This window comes from Carica papaya, chromosome 8, assembly GCF_054855325.1.
Source record: "Carica papaya isolate Zhongbai chromosome 8, ASM5485532v1, whole genome shotgun sequence".
NCBI classification, from domain to species: Eukaryota; Viridiplantae; Streptophyta; class Magnoliopsida; order Brassicales; family Caricaceae; genus Carica; species Carica papaya.
In genome coordinates, this window is record NC_142316.1 from 18,160,956 (window position 1) to 18,174,310 (window position 13,355).

A 13,355-nucleotide genomic window follows, 5' to 3' on the forward strand; every position below is an offset into this window, starting at 1 on the left:
CTGCGAAATCCTTATATTTCACCCATTTTCTTGTGAAATCCTCGTGTCGCACCAATTTTTTTTCAGACGGGTCGTTCGACGTTTCGCGTCTCTGGAACTAGGGTCCGCTGGTTTATACGCAAATGTGAGTCAAGAAGCAGGGGCATTTTAATCGATATTAAAACGAGAATAAGAGGTGAAGTGTGAACGCACAAGGAAACAAATGACGGGAGGGGGAAGAAAGGAGAAGGAGTGTATGTATTTGAAGCGTAAAATTAAACAGGTGCGATCATACCAGCAATAAAGCTCCGGATCCCATCAGAACTCCGCAGTTAAGTGTGCTTGGGCGAGAGTAGTACTCGGATGGGTGACCACCTGGGAAGCCCTCGTGTTGCATCAATATATTTTCGGATGGGTTGTTCGACGTTACGCGCGAATGGAATTATAAACCGCTGGTTCATTTGCAAAGGTGAGTCACGGTGCCGGGGCATATTACTTGATATTAGAACGAGAAACAGAGATGCAGAGTGCACGCACAAGGAAACAAATGACGGGAGGGGGCATGGAAGGAGACAGAGTGTATGTATTTGCAGTGCAGAATGATACATGAGGGATCATACCAGCACTAATGCAACGATTCTATCAGAACTCCGCAGTTAAGGGTGCTTGGGCGAGAAAAGTACTCGGATGGGTGACCTCCTGCGAAGTCCTTATATTTCACCCATTTTCTTGGGAGGTCCTCGTGTTGCACCCATCTTTTTGCAGATGATTCTTTCGACGTTACGCGCGAATTGATTTATGGTCCGCATGTTTATTCGCAAATGTGAGTCACGGCACCGTGGCATTTTACTTGATATTAGAACGAGAACGGGAGGTGCAGTGCGCACGCAAAAGGAAACAAATGACGGGAGGATGAAGAAAAGAGAAGGAGTGTATGTATTTGAAGCGCAAAATTAAACAAGTGGCATCATACCAGCACTAATGCACTCGATCCCATCAGAACTCTGCAGTTTAGTGTGCTTGGGCGAGAGTAGTACTCGGATGCGTGACCTCTTGGGAAGTCCTCGTATCGCAACAATTTTTTTTCGGATATGTCGTTCGACGTTACGCGCTACTGGAACTATGGTCCGCTGGTTTATACGCAAATGTGAGTCAAGAATCAAGGGCATTTTAATCGATATTAGAACGAGAAGGAGATGTGCAGTGTGAATGCACAAGGAAACAAATGATGGGAGGGGAGAGGGAAGAAGGAGTGTATGTATTTTCAGCACGAAATTAAACAGGTGCGGTCACACCAGCACAAATGCACCGGATGCCATCAGAACTCCGCAGTTAAGTGTGGTTTGGCGAAAGTAGTACAATGATGGGTTACCTCATGGGAAGTTCTCGTGTTGCAACCATTTTCTTTTTTTCAGATGTGTCGTTCTACGTTACGCGCGACTTTAATTATGGTCCGCAGATTGATTCGCAAATGTGAGTCACGGCGCCGTGGCATTTTACTTGATATTTGAACGAGAACGAGAGGTGCAGTGCGCACGCACAAGGAAACAAATGACGGGAGGGGGAAGAAAGGAGAAGGAGTTTATGTATTTGCAGCGCGAAATTAAACAGGTGCGATCATACCATCACTAATGCACCGGATCCCATCAGAACTCCGCAGTTAAGTGTGCTTGGGCGAGAGTAGTACTCGGATTAGAGACCTCTTGGGAAGTCCTCGTGTCGCACTAATTATTTTTTCAGACGGGTCGTTCGACGTTACGCGCGACTGGAACTAGGGTCCACTGGTTTATACGCAAATGTGAGTCAAGAAGAAGGGGCATTTTAATCGATATTAGAACGAGAAAGAGAGATGCAGAGTGCACGCACAAAGAAACAAATTACGGGAGGGGGAAGAAAAGAGAAGGAGTATATGTATTTGCAGCGCGAAACTAAACTGGTGCGATCATACCAGCACTAAAGCCCCGGATCCCTTCAGAACTCCGCAGTTAAGTGTGCTTGGCGAGATTAGTACTCGGATGGTTGACCTCCTGGGAAGTCCTCGTGTCGCACCAATTTTTTTTCAGACGGGTCGTTCGATGTTACGCACGTCTGGAACTAGGGTCCGCTGGTTTATACGCAAATCTGAGTCAAGAAGCAGGGGCATTTTAATCGATATTAGAACGAGAATGAGAGGTGAAGTGTGAACGCACAAGGAAACAAATGATGGGAGGGGGAAAAAATGAGAATGAGTGTATGTATTTGCAGCATGAAATTAAACAGGTCTGATCATACCAGCACTAAAGCTCCAGATCCCATTAGAACTCCGTAGTTAAGTGTGCTTGGGCGAGAGTAGTACTCGAATGGGTGACCACTTGGGAAGCCCTCGTGTTGCACCAATTTTTTTTCGGATGGGTTGTTCGACGTTACGCGTGAATGGAATTATAAATCGCTGGTTCAATTGCAAAGGTGAGTCACGGTGCCGGGTCATATTACTTGATATTAGAACGAGAAAGAGATATGCAGAGTGCACGCACAAGGAAACAAATGACGGGAGGGGGGACGGAAGGAGAAAGAGTGTATGTATTTGCAGTGCAGAATGAAACATGAGGGATCATACTAACACTAATACAACGGATTCTATCAGAACTCCGTAGGTAAGGGTGCTTGGGCGATAGTAGTGCTAGCATGGGTTACCTCCTGCGAAGTCCTTATATTTCACCCATTTTCTTGTGAAGCCCTCGTGTTGCACCCATTTTTTTGCAGATAATTCTTTCGACGTTACATGCGACTTGAATTATGGTCCTAAGGTTTATTCGCAAATGTGAGTCACGGCGCCGTGGCATTTTACTTGATATTAGAACGAGAACAGGAGGTGCAGTGCGCACGCACAAGGAAACAAATGACGGGAGGGGGAAGAAAGGGGAATGAGTTTATGTATTTGAAGCGCAAAATTAAACGGGTGCGATCATACCAGCACAAATGCACCGGATCCCATCAGAACTCCGCAGTTAAGTGTTCTTTGGCGAAAGTAGTACAATGATGGGTTACCTCGTGGGAAGTTCTCGTGTTGCACCCATTTTCTTTTTTTCAGATGTGTCGTACGACGTTACGCGCTACTTTTATTATGGTCCGGAGATTTATTCGCAAATGTGAGTCACGGTGTCGTGGCATTTTACTTGATATTTGAACGAGAACGAGAGGTGCAGTGTGCACGCACAAGGAAACAAATGACGGGAGGGGCAAGAAAGGAGAAGGAGTTTATGTATTTGCAGCGCAAAATTAAACAGGTGCGATCATACCAGCACTAATGCACCGGATCCCATCAGAACTCCGTAGTCAAGTGTGCATGGGCGAGAGTAGTACTCGGATGGGTGACCTCTTGGGAAGTCCTCGTGTCGCACTAATTTTTTTTTCAGACGGGTCGTTCGACTTTACGCGCGACTGGAACTAGGGTCCATTGGTTTATACGCAAATGTGAGTCAAGAAGCAGGGGCATTTTAATCGATATTAGAACGAGAAGGAGAGATGCAGAGTGCACGCAGAAGGAAACAAATGACGGGAGGGGGGATGGAGGGAGAAAACGTGTATGTATTTGCAGCGCAGAATGAAACATGAGCAATCATACCAGCACCAATGCAATGGATTCTATCAGAACTCCGCAAGTTAAGGGTGCTTGGGCGAGAGTAGCACTAGGATGGGTGACCTCATGCGAAGTCCTTATATTTCACCCATTTTCTTAGGAAGTCCTCGTGTTCCACCCATTTTTTTGCAGATGATTCTTTCGACGATACGCGCGACTTGAATTATGGTCCTCATGTTTATTCGCAAATGTGAGTCACGGCACCCTAGCATTTTACTTTATATTTGAAGGAGCACGGGATGTGCAGTGCGCACGCACAAGGAAACAAATGACGGGAGGGGGAAGAAAGGAGAAGGAGTTTATGTATTTGCAGTGCGGAATTAAACGGGTGCGATCATACCAGCACTAATGCACCGGATCCCATCAGAACTCCGCAGTTAAGTGTGCTTTGACGAGAGTAGTACTCGGATTGGTGATCTCCTGGGAAGTCCTCGTGTCGCACCAATTTTTTTTCCGACAGGTCGTTCGACGTTACGCGCGACTGGAACTAGGGTCCGCTGGTTTATACGCAAATGTGAGTCAAGAAGCAGGGGCATTTTAATCGATATTAGAACGAGAAGGAGAGGTGCAGTGTGAACGCACAAGGAACAATTGATGGGAGGGGGAAGGAAGGAGAATGAGTGTATGTATTTTCAGCAAGAAATGAAACAGGTGCGATCTTACCAGCACTAATGCAACGGATTCTATCAGAACTCCGTAGGTAAGGGTGCTTGGGCGAGAGTAGTACTAGCATGGGTTACCTCCTGCGAAGTCCTTATATTTCACCCATTTTCTTGGGAGGTCCTCGTGGTGCACCCATCTTTTTGCAGATGATTCTTTCGACGTTACGCGCGACTTGATTTATGGTCCGCAGGTTTATTCGCAAATGTGAGTCACGGCACCGTGGCATTTTACTTGATATTAGAACGAGTACAAGAGGTGCAGTGCGCACCCACAAGGAAACAAATGACGGGAGGAGGAAGAAAAGAGAAGGAGTGTATATATTTGAAGCGCAAAATTATACAAGTGGCATCATGCCAGCACTAATGCACTGGATCCCATCAGAACTCTGCAGTTAAGTGTGCTTGGGAGAGTAGTGCTCGGATGGGTGACCTCTTAGGAAGTCCTCGTATCGCAACAATTTTTTTTCAGATGGGTCGTTCGACGTTACGTGCGATTGGAACTATGGTCCGCTGGTTTATACGCAAATGTGAGTCAAGAAAAAGGGGCATTTTAATCGATATTAGAACGAGAAAAAGAGGTGCAGTGTGAACGCACAAGGAAACAAATGATGGGAGGGGGGAGGGAAGAAGGAGTGTATGTATTTTCAGCACGAAATTAAACAGGTGCAGTCACACCAGCACAAATGCACCGGATCCCTTCAGAACTCCACAGTTAAGTGTGCTTTGGCAAAAGTAGTACAATGATGGGTTACCTCCTGGAAAGTTCTCGTGTTGCACCAATTTTTTTTTTTTTCAGATGTGCCGTTCGACGTTACGTGCGACTTTAAATATGGTCCGCAGATTTATTCGCAAATGTTAGTCACGGCGCCGTGGCATTTTACTTGATATTTGAACGAGAACGGGAGGTGCAGTGCGCACGCACAAGGAAACAAATGACGGGAGGAGGAAGAAAAGGGAAGAAGTGTATGTATTTGAAGCGCAAAATTAAACAAGTGGCATCATACCAGCACTAATGCATTGGATCCCGTCAGAATTCTGCAGTTAAGTGTGCTTGGGCGAGAGTAGTGCCTGGATGGGTGACCTCTTGGGAAGTCCTCGTATCGCAACAATTTTTTTTCAGATGGGTCGTTCGACATTACGCGCGACTGGAACTATGATCCGCTGGTTTATACGCAAATGTGAGTCAAGAATTTGGGGCATTTTAATCGATATTAGAACGAGAAGGAGAGGTGCAGTGTGAACGCACAAGGAAACAAATGATGGGAGGGGGGATGGAAGAAGGAGTGTATGTATTTTCAGAACAAAATTAAACAGGTGTGGTCAAACCAGCACAAATGCACCGGATCCCATCAGAACTCCGCAGTTAAGTGTGCTTTGGCGAAAGTAGAACAATGATGGGTTACCTCATGGGAAGTTCTCGTGTTGCACCCATTTTTTTTTTCAGATGTGCCGTTCGACGTTACGCGCGACTTTAATTATGGTCCGCAGATTTATTCGCAAATGTGAGTCATGGCGCCGTGGCATTTTACTTGATATTTGAACGAGAACTAGAGGTGCAGTGCGCATGCACAAGGAAACAAATGACGGGAGGGGGAAGAAAGGGGAATGAGTTTATGTATTTGCAGCGCGAAATTAAACAGGTGCGATCATACTAGCACTAATGCACCTGATCCCATCAGAACTCCGCAGTGAAGTGTGCTTGGGCGAGATTAGTACTCGGATGGGTGACCTCCTAGGAAGTCCTCGTGTCGCACCAATTTTTTTTCAGACGGGTCGTTTGATGTTACGCGCGTTTGGAACTAGGGTCCGCTGGTTTATACGCAAATGTGAGTCAAGAAGCAGGGGCATTTCAATCGATATTAGAACGAGAATGAGAGGTGAAGTGTGAACGCACAAGGAAACAAATGACGGGAGGGGGAAGAAAGGAGAAGGAGTGTATGTATTTGCAGCGCGAAATTAAACAGGTTCGATCATACCAGCACTAATGCAACGGATTCTATCAGAACTCTGCAGCTAAGTGTGCTTGGGCGAGAGTAGCACTCGGATGGGTGACCACTTGGGAAGCCCTCGTGTTGCACCAATTTTTTTTCGGATGGGTTGTTCGACGTTACGCGCGAATAGAATTATAAACCGCTGGATCATTTGCAAAGGTGAGTCACGGTTCCGGGGCATATTACTTGATATTAGAACGAGAAAAAGAGATGCAGAGTGCACGCACAAGGAAACAAATGACGGGAGGGGGGATGGGAGGAGAAAGAGTGTATGTATTTGCAGTGCAGAATGAAACATGAGGGATCATACCAGCACTAATGCAACGGATTCTATCAGAACTCCGCAGTTAAGGGTGCTTGGGCGAGAAATGTACTCGGATGGGTGACCTCCTTCGAAGTCCTTATATTTCACCCATTTTCTTGGGAGGTCCTCGTGTTGCACCCATCTTTTTGCATATGATTCTTTCGACGTTACACGCGACTTGATTTATGGTCCGTAGGTTTATTCGCAAATGTGAGTCACGGCGCCGTTGCATTTTACTTGATATTAGAACGAGTACAGGAGGTGCAGTGCGCACGCACAAGGAAACAAATGACGGGATGAGGAAGAAAAGAGAAGGAGTGTATGTATTTGAAGCACAAAATTAAACAAGTGGCATCATACCAGCACTAATGCACTGGATCCCATCAGAAATCTGCAGTTAACTGTGCTTGGTCGAGAGTAGTACTCGGATGGGTGACCTCTTTGGAAGTCCTCGTATCGCAACAATTTTTTTTCAGATGGGTCGTTCGACGTTACGCGCGACTGGAACTATGGTCCGCTGGTTTATACGCAAATGTGAGTCAAGAATCAGGGGCATTTTAATCGATATTAGAACGAGAAGGAGAGGTGCAGTGTGAACCCACAAGGAAACAAATGATGGGAGGGGGGGAGGGAAGAAGGAGTGTATGTATTTTCAGCACGAAATTACACATGTGCGGTCACACCAGCACAAATGCACCGGATCCCATCAGAACTCCGCAGTTATGTGTGCTTTGGGGAAAGTAGTACAATGATGGGTTAACTCCTGGGAAGTTCTCGTGTTGCTCCCATTTTCTTTTTTTCAGATGTGTCGTTCGACGTTGCGCGCGACTTTAATTATGGTCCGCAGATTTATTCGCAAATGTGAGTCACGGCACCGTGGCATTTTACTTGATATTTGAACGAGAAAGAGAGGTACAGTGCGCACGCACAAGGAAACAAATGACGGGAGGGGGAAGAAAGGGGAAGGAATTTATGTATTTGCAGCGCAAAATTAAACAGGTGCGATCATACCAGCACTAATGCATCGGATCACATCAGAACTCCGCAGTTAAGTGTGCTTGGGCGAGAGTAGTACTCGAATGGGTGACCTCTTGGGAAGTCGTTGTGTCGCACTAATTTTTTTTTTAGACGGGTCGTTTGACGTTACGCGTGACTGGAACGAGGGTCCACTGATTTATACGCAAATGTGCATCAAGAAGCAGGGGCATTTTAATCGTTATTAGAACGAGAAGGAGAGATGCAGAGTGCACGCAGAAGGAAACAAATGACGGGAGGGGGGATGGAGGGAGAAAATGTGTATGTATTTGCAGTGCAGAATGAAACATGAGCAATCATACCAGCACCAATGCAACGGATTCTATCAGAACTCCACAAGTTAAGGGTGCTTGGGCGAGAGTAGCACTAGGATGGGTGACCTCATGCGAAGTCCTTATATTTCACCCATTTTCTCAGGAAGTCCTCGTGTTGCACCCATTTTTTTGTAAATGATTCTTTCGACGATACGCGCGACTTGAATTATGGTCCTCAAGTTTATTCGCAAATGTGAGTCACAGCACCGTAGCATTTTACTTGATATTAGAACGAGCACGGGAGGTGTCGTGCGCACGCACAAGGAAACAAATGACGGGAGGGAGAAGAAAGGAGAAGGAGTGTATGTATTTGCAGCGCGAAATGAAACAGGTGCGATCATACCAGCACTAATGCACTGGGAAGTCCTTGTGTCGCACCAATTTTTTTTCAGACGAGTCGTTCGACGTTACGCGCGACTGGAACTGGGGTCCGCTGGTTTATACGCAATTGTGAGTCAAGAAGCAGGGGTATTTTAATCGATATTAGAACGAGAAGGAGAGGTGCAGTGTGAACGCACAAGGAAACAATTGAGGGGAGGGGGAGGGAAGGAGAAGGAGTGTATGTATTTTCAGCACGAAATGAAACAGGTGCGATCATACAAGCACAAATGCATCGGATCCCATCAGAACTCCGCAGTTTAGTGTGCTTGGGCGAGAGTAGTACTCGGATGGGTGACCTCCTGGGAAGTCCTCATGTCGCACTAATTTTTTTTTTAGACGGGTCATTCGACGTTACGCGCGACTGGAACGAGGGTCCACTGGTTTATACGCAAATGTGAGTCAAGAAACAGGGGCATTTTAATTGATATTAGAACGAGAAAGAGAGATGCAGAGTGCACGCACAAGGAAATAAATGACGGGAGGGGGGATGGGAGGAGAAAGAGTGTATGTATTTGCAGTGCAGAATGAAACATGAGGGATCATACCAGCACTAATGCAACGGATTCTATCAGAACTCCGCAGTTAAGGGTGCTTGGACGAGAAAAGTACTCGGTTGGGTGACCTCCTGCGAAGTCCCTATATTTCACCCATTTTCTTAGGAGGTCCTCGTGTTGCACCCATCTTTTTGCAGATGATTCTTTCGACGTTACGCGCGACTTGATTTATGGTCCGCAGGTTTATTCGCAAATATGAGTCACGGCACCGTAGCATTTTACTTGATATTAGAACGAGCACGGAAGGTGCAGTGCGCATGCACAAGGAAACAAATGACAGGAGGGGGACGAAAGGAGAAGGAGTTTATGTATTTGCAGCGCAGAATTAAACGGGTGCGATCATACCAGCACAAATGCACCGGATCCCATCAGAACTCCGCAGTTAAGTGTGCTTTGGCGAAAGTAGTACAATGATGGGTTACCTCCTGGGAAGTTCTCGTGTTACACCCATTGTTTTTTTCAGATGTGCCGTTCGACGTTACGCGCTACTTTTATTATGGTCCGGAGATTTATTCGCAAATGTGAGTCACGGTGTCGTGGCATTTTACTTGATATTTGAACGAGAACGAGAGGTGCAGTGCGCACGCACAAGGAAACAAATGACGGGAGGGGGAAGAAAGGAGAAGGAGTTTATGTATTTGCAGCGCGAAATTAAACAGTTTCGATCATACCAGCACTAATGCACTGGATCCCATCAGAACTCCGCAGTTAAGTGTGCTTGGGCGAGAGTAGTACTCGGATAGGTGACCTCCGGGGAAGTCCTCTTGTTGAACTAATTTTTTTTTTCAGACGGGTCGTTCGACGTTACGCGCGACTGGAACTAGGGTCCACTGGTTTATACGCAAATGTGAGTCAAGAAGCAGGGGCATTTTAATCAATATTAGAACGAGAAAGAGAGATGCAGAGTGCACGCGCAAGGAAACAAATGACGGGAGGGGGGATGGAGGGAGAAAAAGTGTATGTATTTGCAGCGCAGAATGAAACATGAGCAATCATACCAGCACCAATGCAACGGATTCTATCAGAACTCCGCAAGTTAAGGGTGCTTGGGCGAGAGTAGCACTAGGATGGGTGACCTCCTGCGAAGTCCTTATATTTCACCCATTTTGTTAGGAAGTCCTCGTGTTGCACCCATTTTTTTGCAGATGATTCTTTCGACGATACGCGCGACTTGAATTATGGTCCTCAGGTTTATTCGTAAATGTGAGTCACGTCACCGTAGCAATTTACTTGATATTAGAACGAGCACGGAAGGTGCAGTGCGCACGCACAAGGAAACAAATGGCGGGAGGGGGAAGAAAGGGGAAGGAGTTTATGTATTTGCAGCGCGAAGTTGAACGGGTGCGATCATACCACCACTAATGCACCGGATCCCATCAGAACTCCAGAGTTAAGTGTGCTTGGGTGAGAGTAGTACTCGGATAGGTGACCTCCTGAGAAGTCCTCGTGTCGCAACAATTTTTTTTTCAGACGGGTCGTTCGACGTTACGCTCGACTGGAACTAGGGTCCGCTGGTTTATACGCAAATGTGAGTCAAGAAGCAGGGGCATTTTAATCGATATTAGAACGAGAATGAGAGGTGCAGTGTGAATGCACAAGGAAACAATTGACGGGAGGGGGAAGAAAAGAGAAGGAGTGTATTTATTTGCAGCGCGAAATTAAACAGGTGCGATCATACCAGCATTAAAGCCCCGGATCCCATCAGAACTCCGCAGTTAAGTGTTCTTGGGCGAGAGTCGTACTCAGATGGGTGACCACTTGGGAAGCCCTCGTGTTGCACCTATTTTTTTTCGGATGGGTTGTTCGACGTTACGCGCGAATGGAATTATAAACCGCTGGTTCATTTGCAAAGGTGAGTCACGGTGCCAGGGCATATTACTTGATATTAGAACGAGTACGGGAGGTGCAGTGCGCACGAAGAAGGAAACAAATGACGCGGAGAGGAAGAAAAGAGAAGGAGTGTATGTATTTGAAGCGCAAAATTAAACAAGTGGCATCATACCAGCACTAATGTACTGGATCCCATCAGAACTCTGCAGTTAAGTGTGCTTGGGCGAGAGTAGTACTCGGATGGATGACCTCTTGGGAAGTCCTCGTATCGCAACAATTTTTTTTCAGATGGGTCATTCGACGTTACGCGCGACTGGAACGAGGGTCCACTGGTTTATACGCAAATGTGAGTCAAGAAGCAGGGGCATTTTAATCGTTATTAGAACGAGAAGGAGAGATGCAGAATGCACGCAGAAGGAAACAAATGACGGGAGGTGGGATGGAGGGAGAAAATGTGTATGTATTTGCAGCGCAGAATGAAACATGAGCAATCATACCAGCACCAATGCAACGGATTCTATCAGAACTCCACAAGTTAAGGGTGCTTGGGCGAGAGTAGCACTAGGATGGGTGACCTCATGCGAAGTCCTTATATTTCACCCATTTTCTCAGGAAGTCCTCGTGTTGCACCCATTTTTTTGCAGATGATTCTTTCGACGATACGCGTGACTTGAATTATGGTCCTCAGGTTTATTCGCAAATGTGAGTCACGGCACCGTAGCATTTTACTTGATATTAGAACGAGCACGGGAGGTGCAGTGCGCACGCACAAGGAAGCAAATAACAGGAGGGGGAAGAAAGGGGAAGGAGTTTATGTATTTGCAGCGCGAAATTAAACGGGTGCGATCATACCACCACTAATGCACCGGATGCCATCAGAACTCCGCAGTTAAGTGTGCTTGGGCGAGAGTAGTACTCGGATGGGTGACCTCCTGGGAAGTCCTCGTGTCGCAACAATTTTTTTTCAAACGGGTCGTTCGACGTTACGCGCGACTGGAACTAGGGTCCGCTGGTTTATACGCAAATGTGAGTCAAGAAGCAGGGGCATTTTAATCGATATTAGAACGAGAATGAGAGGTGCATTGTGAATGCACAAGGAAACAATTGACGGGAGGGGGAAGAAAGGAGAAGGAGTGTATGTATTTGCAGCGCGAAATTAAACAGGTGCGATCATACCAGCACTAATGCAACGGATTCTATCAGAACTCCGCAGTTAAGGGTGCTTGGGCGAGAAAAGTACTCGTATGGGTGACCTCCTGCGAAGTCCTTATATTTCACCCATTTTCTTAGGAAGTACTCGTGTTGCACCCATTCTTTTGCAGATGATTCTTTCGACGATACGCGCAACTTGAATTATGGTCCTCAGGTTTATTCGCAAATGTGAGTCACGGCACCGTAGTATTTTACTTGATATTAGAACGAGCACGGGAGGTGCAGTGCGCACGCACAAGGAAACAAATGACGGGAGGGGAAAGAAAGGAGACGGAGTTTATGTATTTGCAGCGCGGTATTAAACGGGTGCGATCATACCAGCACTAATGAACTGGATCCCATCAGAACTCTGCAGTTAAGTGTGCTTGGGCGTGAGTAGTACTCGGATGCGTGACCTCTTGGGAAGTCCTCGTGTCGCACTAATTTTTTTTTCAGACGAGTCGTTCGACGTTACGCGTGACTGGAACTATGGTCCGCTGGTTTATACGCAAATGTGAGTCCAGAATTAGGGGCATTTTAATCGATATTAGAACGAGAAGGAGAGGTGCAGTGTGAACGCACAAGGAAACATATGATGGGAGGGGGGGAGGGAAGAAGGAATGTATGTATTTTCAGCACGAAATTAAACAGGTGCGGTCACACCAGCACAAATGCACCGGATCCCATCAAAACTCCGCAGTTAAGTGTGCTTTGGCGAAAGTAGTACAATGATGGGTTACCTCCTGGGAAGTTCTCGTGTTGCACCCATTTTCTTTTTTTCAGATGTGCCGTTCGACGTTACGCGCGACTTTAATTATGGTCCGCAGATTTATTCGCAAATGTGAGTCACGGTGCCGTGGCATTTTACTTGATATTTGAACGACAACGAGAGGTGCAGTGCGCACGCACAAGGAAACAAATGACGGGAGGGGGAAGAAAGGAGAAGGAGTTTATTTATTTGCAGCGCAAAATTAAACAGGTGCGATCATACCAGCACTAATGCACCGGATCCCATCAGAACTCCGCAGTTAAGTGTTCTTGGGCGAGAGTAGTACTCGGATGGGTGACCTCCTGGGAAGTCCTCGTGTCTCACCAATTTTTTTTCAGACGGGTCGTTCGACGTTACGCGCGTCTTGAACTAGGGTCCGCTGGTTTATACGCAAATGTGAGTCAAGAAGCAGGGGCATTTTAATCGATATTAGAACGAGAATGAGATGTGAAGTTTGAACGCACAAGGAAACAAATGACAAGAGGGGGAAGAAATGAGAAGGAGTGTATGTATTTGCAGCGCGAAAGTAAACAGGTGCGATCATACCAGCACTAATGCTCGTTCTAATATCAAGTAATATGCCCCGGCACCGTGACACACCTTTGCAAATGAACCAACGATTTATAATTCCATTCGCGCGTAACGACGAACAACCCATCCGAAAAAAAATAGGTGCAACACGAGGGAAGTCCTCGTGTCTCACCAATTTTTTTTCAGACGGGTCGT

General features: G+C 46.5%; 1 non-coding gene and 23 pseudogenes across 1 annotated transcript; all 24 read left to right on the forward strand.

Annotated features, from left to right (window-relative positions):
- The first annotated feature begins 260 nt into the window (after nt 1–260).
- Nucleotides 261–379, forward strand: LOC148246977 (5S ribosomal RNA; annotated as a pseudogene).
- Nucleotides 380–1,260: 881 nt separating this feature from the next.
- LOC148246978 (5S ribosomal RNA) lies at nt 1,261–1,379 on the forward strand (annotated as a pseudogene).
- Nucleotides 1,380–1,588: 209 nt separating this feature from the next.
- On the forward strand, nt 1,589–1,707 carry LOC148246979 (5S ribosomal RNA; annotated as a pseudogene).
- Nucleotides 1,708–1,913: 206 nt separating this feature from the next.
- Nucleotides 1,914–2,031, forward strand: LOC148246980 (5S ribosomal RNA; annotated as a pseudogene).
- Nucleotides 2,032–2,236: 205 nt separating this feature from the next.
- Nucleotides 2,237–2,355, forward strand: LOC148246981 (5S ribosomal RNA; annotated as a pseudogene).
- A 560-nt stretch (nt 2,356–2,915) lies between these two features.
- LOC148246982 (5S ribosomal RNA) lies at nt 2,916–3,034 on the forward strand (annotated as a pseudogene).
- Nucleotides 3,035–3,243: 209 nt separating this feature from the next.
- On the forward strand, nt 3,244–3,362 carry LOC148246983 (5S ribosomal RNA). Its single transcript, XR_015814727.1, has one exon. It is a non-coding gene; the product is annotated as a 5S ribosomal RNA (ribosomal RNA).
- Nucleotides 3,363–3,924: 562 nt separating this feature from the next.
- LOC148246984 (5S ribosomal RNA) lies at nt 3,925–4,043 on the forward strand (annotated as a pseudogene).
- An 878-nt stretch (nt 4,044–4,921) lies between these two features.
- Nucleotides 4,922–5,040, forward strand: LOC148246985 (5S ribosomal RNA; annotated as a pseudogene).
- A 532-nt stretch (nt 5,041–5,572) lies between these two features.
- Nucleotides 5,573–5,691, forward strand: LOC148246986 (5S ribosomal RNA; annotated as a pseudogene).
- A 207-nt stretch (nt 5,692–5,898) lies between these two features.
- Nucleotides 5,899–6,017, forward strand: LOC148246987 (5S ribosomal RNA; annotated as a pseudogene).
- A 205-nt stretch (nt 6,018–6,222) lies between these two features.
- Nucleotides 6,223–6,341, forward strand: LOC148246988 (5S ribosomal RNA; annotated as a pseudogene).
- A 1,211-nt stretch (nt 6,342–7,552) lies between these two features.
- On the forward strand, nt 7,553–7,671 carry LOC148246989 (5S ribosomal RNA; annotated as a pseudogene).
- An 819-nt stretch (nt 7,672–8,490) lies between these two features.
- LOC148246990 (5S ribosomal RNA) lies at nt 8,491–8,609 on the forward strand (annotated as a pseudogene).
- A 561-nt stretch (nt 8,610–9,170) lies between these two features.
- LOC148246991 (5S ribosomal RNA) lies at nt 9,171–9,289 on the forward strand (annotated as a pseudogene).
- Nucleotides 9,290–9,496: 207 nt separating this feature from the next.
- On the forward strand, nt 9,497–9,615 carry LOC148246992 (5S ribosomal RNA; annotated as a pseudogene).
- Nucleotides 9,616–10,178: 563 nt separating this feature from the next.
- Nucleotides 10,179–10,297, forward strand: LOC148246993 (5S ribosomal RNA; annotated as a pseudogene).
- Nucleotides 10,298–10,503: 206 nt separating this feature from the next.
- Nucleotides 10,504–10,622, forward strand: LOC148246994 (5S ribosomal RNA; annotated as a pseudogene).
- Nucleotides 10,623–10,828: 206 nt separating this feature from the next.
- Nucleotides 10,829–10,946, forward strand: LOC148246995 (5S ribosomal RNA; annotated as a pseudogene).
- A 561-nt stretch (nt 10,947–11,507) lies between these two features.
- Nucleotides 11,508–11,626, forward strand: LOC148246996 (5S ribosomal RNA; annotated as a pseudogene).
- A 205-nt stretch (nt 11,627–11,831) lies between these two features.
- Nucleotides 11,832–11,950, forward strand: LOC148246997 (5S ribosomal RNA; annotated as a pseudogene).
- A 235-nt stretch (nt 11,951–12,185) lies between these two features.
- On the forward strand, nt 12,186–12,304 carry LOC148246998 (5S ribosomal RNA; annotated as a pseudogene).
- Nucleotides 12,305–12,509: 205 nt separating this feature from the next.
- On the forward strand, nt 12,510–12,628 carry LOC148246999 (5S ribosomal RNA; annotated as a pseudogene).
- Nucleotides 12,629–12,837: 209 nt separating this feature from the next.
- Nucleotides 12,838–12,956, forward strand: LOC148247000 (5S ribosomal RNA; annotated as a pseudogene).
- The last annotated feature ends 399 nt before the right edge of the window (nt 12,957–13,355 follow it).